We start from the raw sequence: 16,063 nt of genomic DNA, 5'->3' as shown, positions 1-16,063 counted from the left end.
GACCGCGCCTGGGGGAGGGGGAAGTGACGTACACTTCCGCCGGAAGAGGCGGGCGCTAAGAGGCCTGCGCGCGCACTCTGCGCGGCGACAGACGCGTGTTTGTAGGGTTGGCGCCTGAGAGCCCGCCGCCATTTTGTAGGAACCGTCGAAGGGTGGCGTCGTGTCAGGTTTGCAGGCGGATTCTTGAGGGTATGTGAGAGCCGGCTCGGAGGCCGTAGGGGCTGGAGGCTTGGTTGTTTAGAGTATCAGGGTGCAGGGCGTCGTGAGGACACGGGAGTGTGCAGGCCCCAGGCCCAGTCTCTTGAAGTCTCGTGTATCAGGCCCAGCCCCTGACCCTTGCGCGTCCAGTGAAGAGAAGGGTGGAGCTCCGAGGAGATTCCCATGTGGCCGCCATCGGAACAGCAGCACTCGAGTGCTGCAGGGTAGCCCCGCAGTTTTGGGATGGAGGGAGAGTGAGGTGGTACTGGTGCAGCAGGGGTGTGCTCAGAGCTGTCCCGGGGTCTGACAGTTCCCTGGGGGGATTGGTCAGGTGGGACGTTGTAGTATCGGTCATGCCTGGCCTTTCCTAGATTCCAACACGGTCACAAAGCGACTTGCACGAAGCCCTGGGCTCCTCAGTACCACACACACAGAAAAAAAGATGCTGGAAAAGATGCTGCCATGGCCTAAAGTGGTAAAGCGCTAGCCTTGAGAAATGCCAAGGACAATGCCCAGGCCCTGAGGCCAAGCCTCAGAACTGGCAAAAAGAGAAAGGAAAAACTACAGACGGTACAGACTGCACTGAATAACTCGATAAACATCCAGTTTTCCTCCACTCGCCAGCATTTCGAGAGCTTTATAGCTACTACAGCTAATTTTATGGAACAACACATTCCCAGCACTGCAGAAAGTTACATTGGACAGTACTGGCCTAGATGATGCTGAGTTGCTTTGTACTGGCAGTCGAAATATTTCAAAATATCATGAAGTCATAGTTAATCAGGTTAGTCCTCGAGACACAGATAATGCTGATATATTGCTGGATGTGAGTGTGCTTATTAGCATAAGCCCTTAATCTTTGTCCTCCAAAGGGCAAATCATACTTTCCTGATTTTACCTAAAGATGAGTAGGCAGCTACACTGTACCAGTTTGAGTTTCAAAGACAAGTTTGGCAATGGAACCAAATAAGTCAGACCTATTTCCTGATAGGCATAATTTTATGATTGTCTTACCATATAGTCTTATATAATTACATAGAATAAACAGTTTATAAAATGGATTAAAGCCAGTGTCTCACACCCATAATCCTAGCTACTCAGGAGACCAAGATCTGAGGACCACAGTTCAAAGCCAGCCTTGGTAAGAAAGTCTGTGAGACTCTTATCTCCAATTAACCACCAGAAAACCAGAAGAGGATCTGTGGCTTAAAGTGGTAGAGTGCTAGCCTTGAGCATAAAAGCTCAGAGGACAGTGCCTAAGCCCTCAGCTTAAGCCCTATAACTGACAGAAGAAGAAAAAAAAAAGGAAAATAATAAATATTTTATATAGCCCCTCAGAAGCTATGTTTAATTACCAGGGTTTGGAAATCAGCATTTCTAATGATAGTTTCCTGATGCAGTAAGTTCTTTGATCTGTCTTTCTTGAATTATTGCTAAGGCTAAAGTTCCTGTGATGGAGAATAGATTTTGAAACTCCGTGTGTGTGTGTGTGTGTGTGTGTGTGTGTGTGTGTGTGTGTGTGTGTGTGTGTGTGTGTGTGTTTGTGTGTCTGTCTGTCTGTGTGTGTCCATGTGTCTGTGTATCCGTGGGACTTCAACTTGAGAATCCCTCCCTGGACTTGCTTAAGGCTAGCACTCTACCATTTGAACCACTACTCCACTTTCAGGTTTTTGCTGGTTAATTGGAGATGAGTCTCATAGAATTTCCTGCTCAGCTGGCTTTGAACTGTGGTATTCATATCTCAGCCTCCTGAATAGATTACAAGCATGAGCCACCTGTATCTGGCAAAACTCCACCTTTTGCTCTAGGATCTTGGCATTTGGAGTCTTCCCAGAACCACTGGTTGTCGCTAGTATCATTGCCAGCAGAGGGAGACATGCACCCTTAAATGCTATATTTAGAGTTGCAGAATAGATTTCTTTTTCCTTCTATTAGGAAGAGCTGGGTCAGAAACCTCAACTTTACCCAGCCTGCTTCATTAAGTTACCACCATGTGAGGATACCATGAAGTGTGAACTTGTCCTAGTTTTTCTTCCTAGATTTTATATATATATATATTACAATTATTTTGACCAGGTTTGGTTTGTGCCATTATAGTCTCAGATATAATGGAGGTTAGGAGGATAGCTACAGCTTGAAGAATTTATTAAGAGCCTGTCTCAATTTTTTAAATAAGATTTTCATTTTAAAATTTAATTTAAAATTCAAATTATTTTAATATTATTTTAAAGTAATTAGGAATCAGGTAAAATATTCAAAAGGCCTCATTTCAAATCCCAGTTTCAATAACATTTACAAAAAAGGGATATTTTGACATCTTCTCATATACACAAGAAGAAACTCAATGGTTTCACATTTAAACTGAATAATTTCAGCTTTCTGAAAAACTCATAATATTCTTATTTCTCCAGTTTTGCCAAACAACAGAGAAAAAAACCACCATTCCTGGACCAGCATTTCATATTGGTGATGATCTAAAGTTATCCTCTAGTCTGAGTCAGCACTCAGCACTCTTGATGCTGACCACTTTAAAGTGGTTTTTAAAGAGGACTTGATAATGTGGTGAGTGTCATGGTCATAAGAAAAGAAGTTAGCTCTCTGTCCTGGGTATTCAGAGGGATCTGCAGTCAGAGCCAGAAGTCAGGAACACCAGGATGCATTATCTGCTTTCTTCAGGTGATAAGGCTACACTAGCTATGTTCGTGCTTGGCTTATATTTTTTAGGAAGAGCAGAAACATGAAGACAATACTCATATTGCCTTAAGTTGTTAATAGGTGGATTCAGGTTTGATCCTCGGGACCATGAAAACTCCTTCCAATAGCTGTACTATTCCCCTGTCAATACCTAAAATTCCTTTGACACCAGAGTACTCTGGAGCCCAAGGTAAAGTTTTTTATAACAACAGTGAACATAAGACTTAATGTTGTGTCAGACCTGGTTCTAACTGATTTGTTCAAGTGTACGCACTCAAGCCTCCCACAGTACTAAAAAGTGATGGTAGTACTGTTTTTTAACTGGAGACAACTAAGGTACAAAGGCCATGTCACTTGTCAGAGTCACCAATGATAACAAGTGGAACCAGTATTAGAATTTCAGATTTGAAATGTTCAAGGGGAATGGATTTCACCACACCTCTTCTCTGCTGTGCTAGGCCAGCGGGAAGCCAGAAGCACTAGGGGCAGGCACTTGTGTGCGAAGACCTGTGGGTTAGAGGCCGAGCACCATCTTCAGATGTTCTACCAGGACAAAGATGCTGGCTGAGGTGGGAGAGAGAAGGAGTAGCAGAGGTATCTGCTGACCTCCACCCTCATATCCTCTCCAACACTCCAAAGCTGTTTGGTTTTTTTTGTGTGTGTGTGTGTGCCAGTCCTGGGCTTGAGCTCAGGGCCTGAGCACTGTCCTTGGACTTTCTCAAGGCTAGAGCTCTACCACTTGAGCCTCAGCACCATTTCCGGCTTTTTTCTATGTATGTGGTACCGAGGAATCGAACCTGGGTCTTCATGCATGCTAGGCAAGCACTTTAACCACTAGGCCAAACTCCCGGCCCCCTTTTTTTTTTTGAACCTGCAAGAACCCTTACATAGAATCTTTTTAGTGAAAAGATTTTTAGAAATTGTCATCTACCTGACTGAGTATGATGGATGTAAAATTTTTTTTCAGTTGTAGGACTTGAATTCAGGGCCTGGGCACTGTCCCTAGCTTTTTTCCTCAAGGCTAGCATACTACTATTTTGAATCACAGCTCCACTTCCATTTTTCTGGTGGTTACTTTCCTGCCCAGGCTGGCTTTGAACTGCCATCCTCAGATCTCAGCCTCCTGAGTAGCTAGAATTACAGGTATGAACCACTGTCTCATAGCCAGGCTTTGATTTTTAACTCATTAAACTCTCAAATGATCCAGAAAGCTATGCAGTTGCTCATTCATATGGGGAGCCATTTGACTTTGGACTTGTAGATTTTCCTTGGCTGCCTACCCAGCCTCACAGTGTTTCTCCCTTCTTATAAATTGCTTGTATATCCCAGTTGAGTTCACCAGTATGAGAGGACAAACAGTAAGGATACAGGCCACCATGACAGAAAGCCAGATGGAAAAGGAGCCCAGGAAGCTGGCTGCAAAGCCCAACATGAGGAGTGACCACACAGAAATTGTTCCCAATATGAGTGCTCTGTGTCTTATAGCTTGATCTAGACTGGCTTGACTTCTGTTCTTGAGTATAATACTTACTTCTCTTCCCACTGTACTCTAAGCTCCTTAAGATCTGAGTTTGTATTGATAGTTTTTTCCATGAAGCAAATTCCAGTTTGAGAGTAGTGGGGTCCAAACTTGTTAAACATTTACTAGACAGCTCAAGGATCATACTGTAAGATGAGAGAGAGAGAACAGATCATACCACAAGGGGGAGTAGCTTCCGAGGTTTCTGGGGCAAAAACAAACTGCATCTCTCCTGTTCTTTTGTGGGTTCCGTGGCTTGTTCTGCTCTCACCTCCGGGCTCTTGGTTCACAACTTTATTTATATGGCCACTGGAATATGTTAAAAACGGGGAGCAGCGATTGCTGCTAGCTTGCTTACCCAGAGTCTGCTCCATACTTGTCATTCTGGCTAAGAATTTCCAGAGCCCTGTTATTTCTGTGACTCTGAATCACCGAGGAGTCTTTTCCATTCTGAACATTTCCTCAAGAATGCCTTGAGATCTTCTTCCTTCTCAACATTGGATTTGGTCATGTGAATTTTATTTGGAATTCTATGAAGAGTCTTATAAAATTTGCAAGCCATAGAGATGATGGCTATAGTGGCTGTATGCTGTGGACAGAGACATGTCTAAAAACTTTGCAAGCCAAACCTCCCTCCCTCTTACCATTCTTGGGGACTGGACCTTTTCAGTGTTTTACCCCTCAGGGTTGATGAGCTGGGCTAGTTAAATTAGTAACATATTGGATAAGAAGACAACTCAGCTGTTGTGATAGAGGCTTGCCTAGCTATTCCTCAAAACAGCCTGGTAGCCAGCATTGGTAGCTCCTAGCTATTTAGGAGGCTAAAATCTGAGGACTGTGGTTTGAAACCAGCTCAGGCAGAAAAATCCATGAGACTTACCTTGAATAAAGTACTCAGAAAAAGCCAGAAATGGTACTGTGGCTCAAATGATAGAATGCTAGCCCTGTGCACAGAGAAGCTCAGGGACAGTACTCAGGCCCTAAGTTCAAGCCCCAGAACCAGAAAAAACTAACAAAAAATGTGCTTAGCCTCCCTAGTTTGAGGTACAGTTTTAATTCAAGTGAGTTTTTCCCCCTTTGTGTAATGTCAAAGAAGGTTTTAGATATACCTTATCCATTTTCTGGTGGCTTCTTATGTTTTCAGACTATTTTAAAGAAAATGATGTCAAGATTTACAGTAGAGTAGATTTTTATAAGGGGGGTCATTTATCTAAAATTTTGGAAATCATATGCAAACAACTTATTGAAAGCAGGTATGAAAAATGTGGTCTGTTCATCTAGAATGTGGGTTTCTTTGAGAAACTGTGTGTCCTTTTTTAAGACTTCAAAGGCTGTTTTTATCTGGTAAAGTCTCATCCCAGCAGGAGCCATAAATACCCATCTGGAGCCCTTCTTGAAGTGACAGCCATCCACAGCAGAATTTCTGTGCCTTTGGTCTCTTGCTTTGTGGACAGGGATAACAGGATAACCCACAGGGTAAATCCAAGACAACTCACCAATGTCTTGTGCTAATAGTTTAATGAAATTTCCCCTGCAGCAACTTCTGACAGGGCATGAGGACTTTCTCCAATGTCATCACACTTCATAGAGTGATTGTGTCATCCAGGTGCAGCTGTTCTTAGCTGTCCTTTACCTGTTGTCTCCTCATGTCACATATAGCCACAAAAGCAGACAGAGCTCATCTCTATTACACTGGGAATTACCAAGTGGTTGCCTAGCAACTCCCACAGTGCAATCAATATGGTCTCAGTTGTGGAATGTAGAGTGGTTGGCTTTCCTTTCTACAGTGACTATATTTGCATATTTCTTCTGGATTTCTAGGGAAATAGGTATGTGTTCCTGCATTTGAGCTATTCAAGTGGTCTTTTGTCTTGTTTTTCTTCCACTATTCACTATATGGTAGGTCATTATGGCAACAAATGACAATCTGATCAAATCATTAACACAGCAACTGTTTTGATTAAATTCAATTCAGGAAACATCTCCTATATCTCAGATGTATATACCAGAAATTAGGAATTACAAGGATAATCTCAGCAAACATGAAATTTGATGTACATGGGCTCAGTAAAAGAGCATTTGCCTAGGACACATGAGACCCTGGGTTCAGCTTGGAACAAAACACATATACACACATGCATATTTGTATCTGTGATATAGAAATCATTTGTTTATACATGCCAAACAACTATATATGTAAAGGTATTTTATTTATTCCTTTGTGTTTGATCAAAGGAATTGTTTACTTTTATTTAGATCCTTGCCTTTATAGCTTCCAGCTGTAATCAGTTCAAAAAGCTGTAATCAGTTCAAAATCACTTTTAAAACCTAGCTCCACTTGGAATCTAAATAATTAGCAGCTCTTAAACAGCCCTTGTAGGAATGTGGCACTGATGTTGTCTGATGGGATGGCACTGCCTATGTCTGCACTGCAGTTGTTCTGCATAATTGCTGCCGAGGCAGTCACAGCCTCCACCTCTCTTTTACACATTCCAGTTTAAAAGATGCTCCTTCCCTTTGTTTTCTTTGCAGCGATGCAACCGCTCCACTTAAGGAAGGATTTTGGCAGGCCTAGATCTTACATCAGTGAATGCTTTGATTGCTGAGTTAACTTCTGTCCCATTGGGAAGGCAGTTGCTAGACAAGGCCTGAGGCTTGACTAACACCTTTCTCATGAGTTGATTTGTTGAGTAAGTTGGTTGAGCATCCCTTTCATCCCTTCAGTGCATGGTGTGAGGTAATATCCTCCAACACCTTGGCACATGCTCTCAGATGCGATTTGTAGCTGGCCTGTATTGGGACACTACAAAGAGACAGAAGCCTTTATGGCTAGTTGTATCAGAATTCTCTACCAGCTTTTCCTAGTGCACTTTCTTTTTTTTCCTTTTCTTTTTCTTTTTTTTATTTTATGGGTCATGGGGCTTGAACTTGGCCTGGGTGCTGTCCTTGAGCTCTTGAGCTCAAGGCTACCATCCTACCCTTGAGCCAAGCCCCACTTCCTGTTTTCTAGAGGTTAATTGGAGATAAAAAGTTTCAGGTCCTTCTGTGCCCAGGCTGGCTTTGAACCTTGATCCTCAGGTCTCAGCCTCCTGAGTAGCTAGGATCACAGGCGTGAGCCACCGTGCCAGCTTGCACTTTCGTTTCTTAGCTTGCCTTCCCAGCTCTTGTGTAGGACCTGCTGCTTCTTGATCATTTATGATTATCTGATACCTTCAAGTGCCATGAGAAGTTATTTAGACTTCTCGTGTTCACAGAGAGTGTCCAACTTTTGCTTCTCTACCTGATGTCACAGAAGGAATGGGACAAAGGGTAGAAGGTGGTTGTAGGAAACCAGACATCGTGTTTTCCTTATGCTTCCTCATTTCATCACCAACAACTACCAAGGAGCTCCTCATAGCTATATACAAAGCTCTAAAGAGGGAACAGTGTGAATACATTTTCCTATCTCAAAGCTGTTTTACAGGTTCCTGTGTCCTCTGTGTCTTCCTAAGGGCCAATAAAACAATAAAGCATAAGACCTATTGTCTACCCCCTGAGAAGCACACAGATCAGGTTTATAAAATGTCATAAAAAACATGTGGGAGCACAGAGATTAATCAGTTTAGGTAAAGGGGGACAGGACATTCAGGAAAAGATAATGGCGAAAGATCAATATGGGAAGCTTCTTTACCTATCTTTTAAAATGAGAATGGAGAATACTTTGCTCTTTAATGTTAGGAAATCCTTCATGGCAGTAATCTAAATCCTATATGCTACAGTTGGCCTCATACTTCTTCTCATTCCAACTTCAGTTGAAAGAGCAAAATTCTTTGTTTCTTTGTCTGGTCACTCAGAAGCTTTTAGCATGTCAGATCTAGTTTACTACCCTAACATAGAAAAAAATGTTTCCTCGTATTCTAAACATCACATAGCTGCTACTTAGGCATAATTTCTGAGAGGGTCTATCTCCTTCCTACTGGAGCCTTTCCTAAAAGTGCAAGAAGGTAGAGGGCTACCATAGATAACTGTACTTGGAAAGAGACTATTTTAAAAGTTACTCTCCCTCCTTCCCTCCCTCCCCATCTCTCTTCTCCCTTTCCCCCCTCCCTCATCCTCCTTTTTCCCTCCTCTTCCCTCCCTCCTCCTCCCTCTCATTTTGGTGCTCTCAGTCCTATATTGATATCCAGACCTTTTTTCTTTTCTTTTCTTTTTAACCAGTCCAGGGGCTTGAACCCAGGGCCTGAACACTGTTCTTGGGTTTTCTCAAGGCTAGCACTCTACCACTTGAGCCACAGTACCACTTCAGGCTTTTTCTGTATATGTGGTACTGAGGAATTAAACCTAGGGCTTCGTGCATGCTAGGCAGTTACTGTACCACTAGGCCACACTCCTGGCCCCCAGACCGAAATTTGATCAGCTTTAAACCTCTACTGAAAGACTGTTGATGTGCTTGCTTATTTTTGCCTTTATTTGACTCTTCTTCAGATATTTATGGGAGGCCTCTTATATGAATCCCTTAGGTTCATGGGTAAATCACCATGTTCTTCCACTTAACACACACACACACACACACACACACACACACACACACGCACGCACGCACGCACGCACGCACGCACGCGCGCGCGCGCGCACGCACACGCACACACACACTGGCCTAGAAGACTAGGGGATATAGTTCCATGATAGAACACTTACCTAATATGTACAAGGCCCAGGGTTTGAGCCTCAGTACTATGTTTTTTAAAAAAAATCTTGGTGATGTTGATGTTGTTTGAATCCTTGGAGGAAGTTTAGCATCAATTAACACCATGGTTAATCCTTAGGCTTCTCAGTTACCTCAATGGCAGCATTCTTTGTCCTTATTACTGTTTTATTTTTTGCCAGTCCTGGAGCTTAAACTCAGGGCCTCGGCACTGTTCTTGGACACTTTTTGCTCAAGGCTACTGCTCTCCCACTTGAGCCATAGTACCACTTCTGGCTTTTTCTGAGTATGTGGTACCAAGGAATTGAACCCAGGGCTTCATGCATGCCTACCACTAGGCTATGCTCCTGGCCTGTCCTTATTACTTTTTTAAATCAACAGGCTGTCCTGAGCTGTGTAGCCCAGACACATCTTGATTTTGAGATCCTCAGCCTCAGCATCCAGTGGTAGGATTACAGGCAGTGTCTGTCTGCCAGTACATCGAACACTCCCTTTTTAAATCACTTAGAGGTGAATTTTCTCTCAATTGGTTCAACCAAGAAAGTGCTATCTGATTCAGATGCCATGTAAAGTTGACCTTTTTTTTTTTGCCAGTCCTGGGCTTGGGCTCAGGGCCTGAGCACTGTCCTTGGACTTTCTCAAGGCTAGAGCTCTACCACTTGAGCCTCAGCACCTCTTCTGGCTTTTTTTCTATGTATGTGGTACCGAAGAATTGAACCCGGGTCTTCATGCATGCTAGGCAAGCACTTTAACCACTAGGCCAAACTCCCGGCCCCTAAAGTTGACTTTTTTTTTTTTGCATGAAAGGAAGTTTCCTTTGGGAATGTGTGATCCAGTTTTCCCTTCAGTCTCCTTAGCTGTCCTATCACTAAGTGGGAACTGATACTTGCCATGGCGCAATCAGGGGTGATTATGTGTTTCCGGCACACGGAAAGGTCTAAAGACAGCTTTGCTTGTCATGGTACAGAAGAAGAATGCTACTGGCATTTTGTGGATAGAGGCCTGGGATAATCCTAAACTATCATAGCATAGCCATGGCAAGAAAAAGAATTATGCAGCCCCAAGCGCTGTTAATATCCTAGTCATAAAGTCTTACAAATATTATAACAAAATTCCTTATCCTGCACAATTTATAAGCAACAGAAGAATATTGCTCACAGTTCTGGAGACTGAAAAATTCAAGATAAAGACAGAAGATTTGGTGTCTGATGAGACCTCATTCCTTATATCTGATGCCTTCTATGTATCTCACATGCAGAAACCCCCTCAGACATAAGGGGCTTAATGCCATACATTAAGTCAGAGCCTTTATCAGCTAACTGCCTTCCAAAGGCCCTGTTTCCTGATACTGAATTTGGGGAAAGACTTTGGCATTCAAACCTATCATCTTACTTCCTCCCTCCCCCCAACCCAATTATATCCAAAGTAGACATGCTCAGAAAGACTGAAGCCTCTTGGAAAGGCCACACCCGGAGACTTTCCTGGGCTGGTCATTCCAAGTCAAGGGACACTAATTTGTTCATAATTAAGCGATGCAATTATTCAGCTGTTTGGAGAAACAGCTGAGGATGCTGTCATTGTCTGGTGGAGGATTGTGTCTGCTTCTAGGCCCAGGTTCCAGGACACTGAGACAAAGAGATTTTATTTAGAACCCAGCAACCGAAACATTTAGAGAAAGGCTTAAATGGTGTTAGGAGCCCTCTCTTCTGCAGCCTGCGAAGAATGAAATATGTTTAGGTCCTGGGCATCTTCCTGGCATGGTCAATCAGTACAATAAACATTTGGGGTGGAAAGAATGCCAAGAATTCTGGTCCCTGGTCTCTGTAGCATCCCTCCTGACTGGGAAAGCAGGCTGTTCCAGAAGCTTCCACTGTAGAAGGCCCTGGTGTGCAGATTCATCTCCACGCTGCACTCTAGCCCTGCCTCTGCTCAGCAAGGGGTCTTGCTGCATGGTGTCTGGTTCTCAGCCAGTGGTCTGACTTGGTGACTTCCCAGTCCTCGCTCCTAGTTTCTTTTCTTTCATAGCTTCCTTCTGGGCAAAGCCTCACTTTGCCCAGAAAAAAAAAAGGACAGAGCTAGTCCCAAGCATGAGAGTAGAGACAGGATGCAGCCAGCCAGTTGCTTTCCAGTAACTAGTAAGACATTTAAAGGGCTGATCAAGAAGATCACAATTCTGTGGTAATGGGGGAGGGTTCTTTTTTTTTAATTGGTTGTGGGGCTTGAACTCAGGCCCTGAGCTTTTCTGCTCAAGGCTTTTGCTCTATCACTTTGAGCCATAGCTCTACTTCCAGTTTTCTGGTAGTTAATTGGAAATAATCTCTTAAATGCTGGGTACTGGTGGCTCATGCCTGTAATCCTACTCACTTAAGAGGCTAAGATCTGAGGATCAAGGTTCAAAGCCAGTCTCACAAGAAAGTCTCTGAGACTCTTATCTCCAATTAACCACCAGAAAAGTGGAAATGGCTGTGGCTCAAAGTGGTAGAACACTAGCCTTGAGTAAAAATAGCTCAGGGACAATACCTACACCCAGAGTTTAGCATCGTGACTGACAAGAAAAAAAATTCTCATCAACTTTCCTTCTGGGGTTGGCTTTGAACTTCCATCCTTAGATATCAGCCTCCTGAGTAGTTAGAATTATATTAGTGAGCCACCAGAGAACAGGGGAAGAGGATTTTATTTAAGAGAATTGTTTGCCATGCTCTCTCTAGCACTCCCTCCCCTACTTCATGGACTTTGCCAAAGCTTTCCAAACAGCTTTTGTTCCCAGGCAGAGCTGCATCTTTGGGCCTCATGCCCAGCCTCCCCTCCCCCTCACGGGTAAAGTCAGGTCAAGGCTGGGTGAAGAGTTCGGAGGGTGTGGATGTTCTGCTTGGGGACAAGGAGTTCTTTCTGTTGTTGTTGTGTTTTTGTTGTTCTTTTTTTTTTTTTTTTAATTTCCAGACTGATAGGAAAGAGAAAAAAAAAAAGCAAATAGTAAACATTCTGCTATTCTGTACAAAAGCTGCACAAGGATCAGGGACTTTTCAGGCAAGTTCCTGACTTTGGTGGGGGACAAGGAGATTGGGGGCAGGATGAAGGTAGGAACTATGAGCCCCAACTCCCCTTGAACTCAGTAAGACTTATCTGTGGACTGTGGGGTGTAATCCATGTTGTTCTACCTCTCACTGTCCACGTGTACCATAAGGCCTCTCCCCTAGACCACAGCTCTGCCAGTCCCTCCCCTACTCTGATTTTTGTTTGTTTGTTTGCTTGCTTGTTTTTGCCAGTCCTGGGGCTTGAGCTCAGGAACTTAGCACTGTCCTTGGACTTTCTCAAGGCTAGAGCTCTACCACCTGAGCCACAGCACCACTTCTGGCTTTTTCTATGTATGGCGTACCAAGGACTCGAACCCGGGTTTTTGTGCATGCTAGGCAAGCACTTTTACCACTCAGCCAAACTCCTGGCCCCAGATACGCTTCTTTTATGTGATAAAACACACAGCATCTGTCTGAGGTAGTAAATGACAGTTCTTCCATCTGTTCTTATCTTTCTTCAAAGATAAATGCCCTTTTCCTGTCCTACTATGGTTTGTAGTTGGGTACCACTGGTCTCCAGGTACAGAGGCATGGCAGGATTTGTCTATTTTCTCACCTGAGTACACTTCCTCATTTCCCACTGGTTGTTTTCCCAGTCTAAGTGGGGTGGGGATGGGGTAAGGAAGAAAAAAGAAGGGAATTGGGAAATGGGACTGTTCTAATCTGACCACATGACTGCCAGCTCTCCGAACCTGGCAGATGGCAAGAATTCCCTGAGCTCTTTAGAAATCTGTCTCTGTGGCTCTTTCCTGAAGTTGTCTTATCTGTACTTCCATTCCAGGATAAGGACTGTGACTCCATCTTTAGCCACCCTCCTCCCAATTCATTATCTTCTGCAGCTTCTTCCTGCTGAGATCCTTAAAAGACTCCAAAGGACCCTACAATGGCCCACCCACAGCTTCGATTAGAAGCCCTCACAGGACCCCATTCTCAGCACAGGTACAAGCCCTGAGGGCCACGGCTTTGAAGGACTCCATGGAAGCCCCCAGTACTGGATTTGGGATGAGGGTGATGGGAGCCTAACACCCTTGATGATGAAGCTTCCAACAGAGTGTTACCTTCCCTGCAGGTTGATAACTCCAAACCCTCACCATTCTCCTCACACTCCTTACTTAAGACACCTGGTTCTCCGTTACTTCCTTTGTAACCACTGCCTGGGAGGGAGATTTTACATGCTCTGTTTGATGCATGGTAGTGTGGTAGCCTGCCTCTAAGATGGCCCCAACCCTCATTTCCTCCTGGGAGTGACAGCATTGCATTGTGTCCTCCCACTTGAGGAAAGCTGACTGTCATACTCACTTCTATTGCAGAAATAGTAACCTGCAACCTATGTGGCTAGGTCATCATGGTAATACCCCTTATGTCCTCCAAAAAGATCCACTGAAGCCTAATCCCCAGTACCTGGACTTATTTGGGAATAGTCTTTGCAGATATAATCAAGGCTGACACCAAAGAGGAAGGGAGAGAACCAACTCCACCAGAGCAGAGTGGAGTAGAGCTGGAACCAGGATCCAGACATCCTACTTATTTATACTTCCTGAACGCCACTGAGGCTTGGTGATGGTTCAAGGGTCTCTCGTCATATCCTGAATGTAAGCTTGAAGCCTGCTGGGACACTGTTGTTTTGGTAATATTGTCTCCATGGGAGGATAAGGCTCAAAATACTGAGTTCTGGTCTCTCATCCCCCATCCTGGCTCAGTACCGCCTTTGGGAGATTCTTTGGGCTACAGCAGCAGCTCCCTCTGCGGCTCACAAGCTGCATCCTGTGCAACCTGGCCTTGCTCTCCATATCCTAGCCCTTCTCTGTGGTGGAGCTTCTCAAGGAGACGTAAGATCAGAATTTACCATCTCCTGCTGTCTACTCAGTGGCCATGCCCATTGGGGAATTGCACTGCTGGTAGATAAGCACTATTCATCCAGGTGATTTCCCTCACCTTTACAATGCCCTCTCCAGGCAGGGAATTAAGATCTACACTGGCAGTCCAGGAAAATGGAACTTGGGAAGGACCCCCAGGTCCCTGGTAGTAAGGAACAGAACTATGTCTGTCTAATCCATCAGTCACTGTCCAAGAAGCCATGAAAAAGCACTCAACCTGGGGGAATCAAGCCAGTGACCACAGAGGGAGGTCTTCTCCAGCCTGGAAAGATTGCCTGGAGAGTGGGGTGGATGGGGAGACACTGAAGGAAGGCAATGAAACAGCACAGTGTAGGGCTTTAAAACAAGGGGATGTAGGGCTAAGGGTATGGCTTGAATGAGAGGATGTTCTTACTGTGAATGGTATTCATACCATGGAAAATTAAGGGGATGCCCAGCCATGTATGGTGCTATACATCTACAATGCCACCCTACAAAAAGCTGAGGCAGGAGGATGGTGAGTTTGAGGCAAGCCTAGGCTATAAAATGGGATCTTGTCTAAAGGAAAGAGAAAGAAGAGAAGGAAAAAAGGAAGAAAGGGAAGGGAAGGAAATAAGGAAGGAATGAAGGAACAAAAGGAAGGAAGGAAAGAAGGAGAAAGTAAGGGGAGGGGAGAGCAAAGGAGAGAAGAGGAAGGGAGAAGAGGAGAAAAGAAAGGGGAGGAAAGGGAGAAGAGAAGAGGGGAAGGGTAGGAAAGGGAAAGAAGAGGAAAGGAGAGGAGCGGGGTCTACTGCCAGATGACCCAGGTTTGAAACCTAGCTTCTCCTAAAAGCCTGTTGCTCAAATTCCACATCTGGAAATTGGAGATAAAATGGGTACTCTCGGGTTGTTGGAGAAATTAGATGAGATAATGCATATGAAATTCGTGGCAAGAATAAACAGCCCATTCAACTTTTCTGCTGTTAATGTTATTGCTGACATTACTCTCCCTCCATTATACTAGACTTGTTATCAGGCCAGTATTTGAAAAGGGACAGATTTAAACAAAACAGGTGTAGAGCTGGAGGTTAATGGCAGGGAGATCTGGCTGGAGTGTTGCTGTGTGATTTAGGGGGTTTCTTTTCTAGTTCAAAGACAGCTCCTTGTGTAAGATGGTGAGTGTGATTAATTGCAATCAGCTCCTCTCCACGCAATGAGGGAAGCTGAATGTCACCCTATGGCTTCTGTCCAAGCTGGTGCAGTTCCCCAATGTCTCCACGAGATGTCACTAGCAATCACACTTTGACTATCTGCAGCCATACCAGGATCCTTAGGGCCCTGCAACATAATTTTCCTAGACTTCCATTTAGAGCAGAGATTTTGCTGTGGGGCTGAGCAATGTCTCACAACATCCCTTAAAAACTTCATGCCTTTACACCTATGCCAAGGTGACCCAGGAGAGAGCACACAGAGCTAAAGAATACCTAGCCTCCTGCCTCCCAATCAAGTGCTTCAACCCTCCATATGTGCCCTGTGTATATAAAGCCTGAGGACAGGAACTCATGTTTTTAGGTAGCAGGGAGGGCTACCATGAGGGATTTGATTTGAAGATGGGACCAGAGTGACATGAAACACCCTCTCCTCCTTTTCCTTGAATTACAGCTCTGCTAGATTGCAGGCAGTCTCTCCAGATTGCTTGGCTGCCTTTCTGATGATGGCTATTTTAATGGCAGCTAGGATGGAAATGGTGAGTCTTGCCATTAAACCGACAAGGGTAATCAGGGAATCACACTCTTTAAACAAAATCAGGGCCTTGTTCTCCACTCCTAAGAAAGAGAGGTTCCTGGGAACCTTGAACAGTATGCACACAGAAGCTTCTGGGGCCGGGAGTTTGGCCTAGTGGTAGAGTGCTTGCTGAGCATGCACGAAGACCTGGGTTTGATTCCTTGGTACCGCATACATAGAGAAAAGCTGGAAGTGGTGCTGAGGTTCAAGTGGTAGAGCTCTAGCCTTGAGAAAGTCCAAGGACAGGGCTCAGGCCCTGAGCTTAAGCCCAGGA

General features: G+C 44.4%; 1 long non-coding RNA gene across 2 annotated transcripts; it reads left to right on the top strand.

Moving 5' to 3' along the window:
- The first annotated feature begins 117 nt into the window (after window positions 1-117).
- Window positions 118-15,467, top strand: LOC150054734 (uncharacterized). Of its 2 annotated transcripts, none has more exons than XR_016537650.1 (3): window positions 118-189; window positions 12,951-13,108; window positions 13,600-15,467. It is a non-coding gene; the product is annotated as an uncharacterized LOC150054734 (long non-coding RNA). The 2 variants fall into 2 exon arrangements; XR_016537649.1 differs by having other exon boundaries at window positions 13,591-15,467.
- Window positions 15,468-16,063: the final 596 nt, after the last annotated feature.

This window comes from Megascapheus bottae, chromosome 14, assembly GCF_031878675.1.
Source record: "Megascapheus bottae isolate mThoBot1 chromosome 14, mThoBot2.hap1, whole genome shotgun sequence".
NCBI classification, from domain to species: Eukaryota; Metazoa; Chordata; class Mammalia; order Rodentia; family Geomyidae; genus Megascapheus; species Megascapheus bottae.
This window is presented reverse-complemented; position numbering and strand designations above follow the sequence as displayed.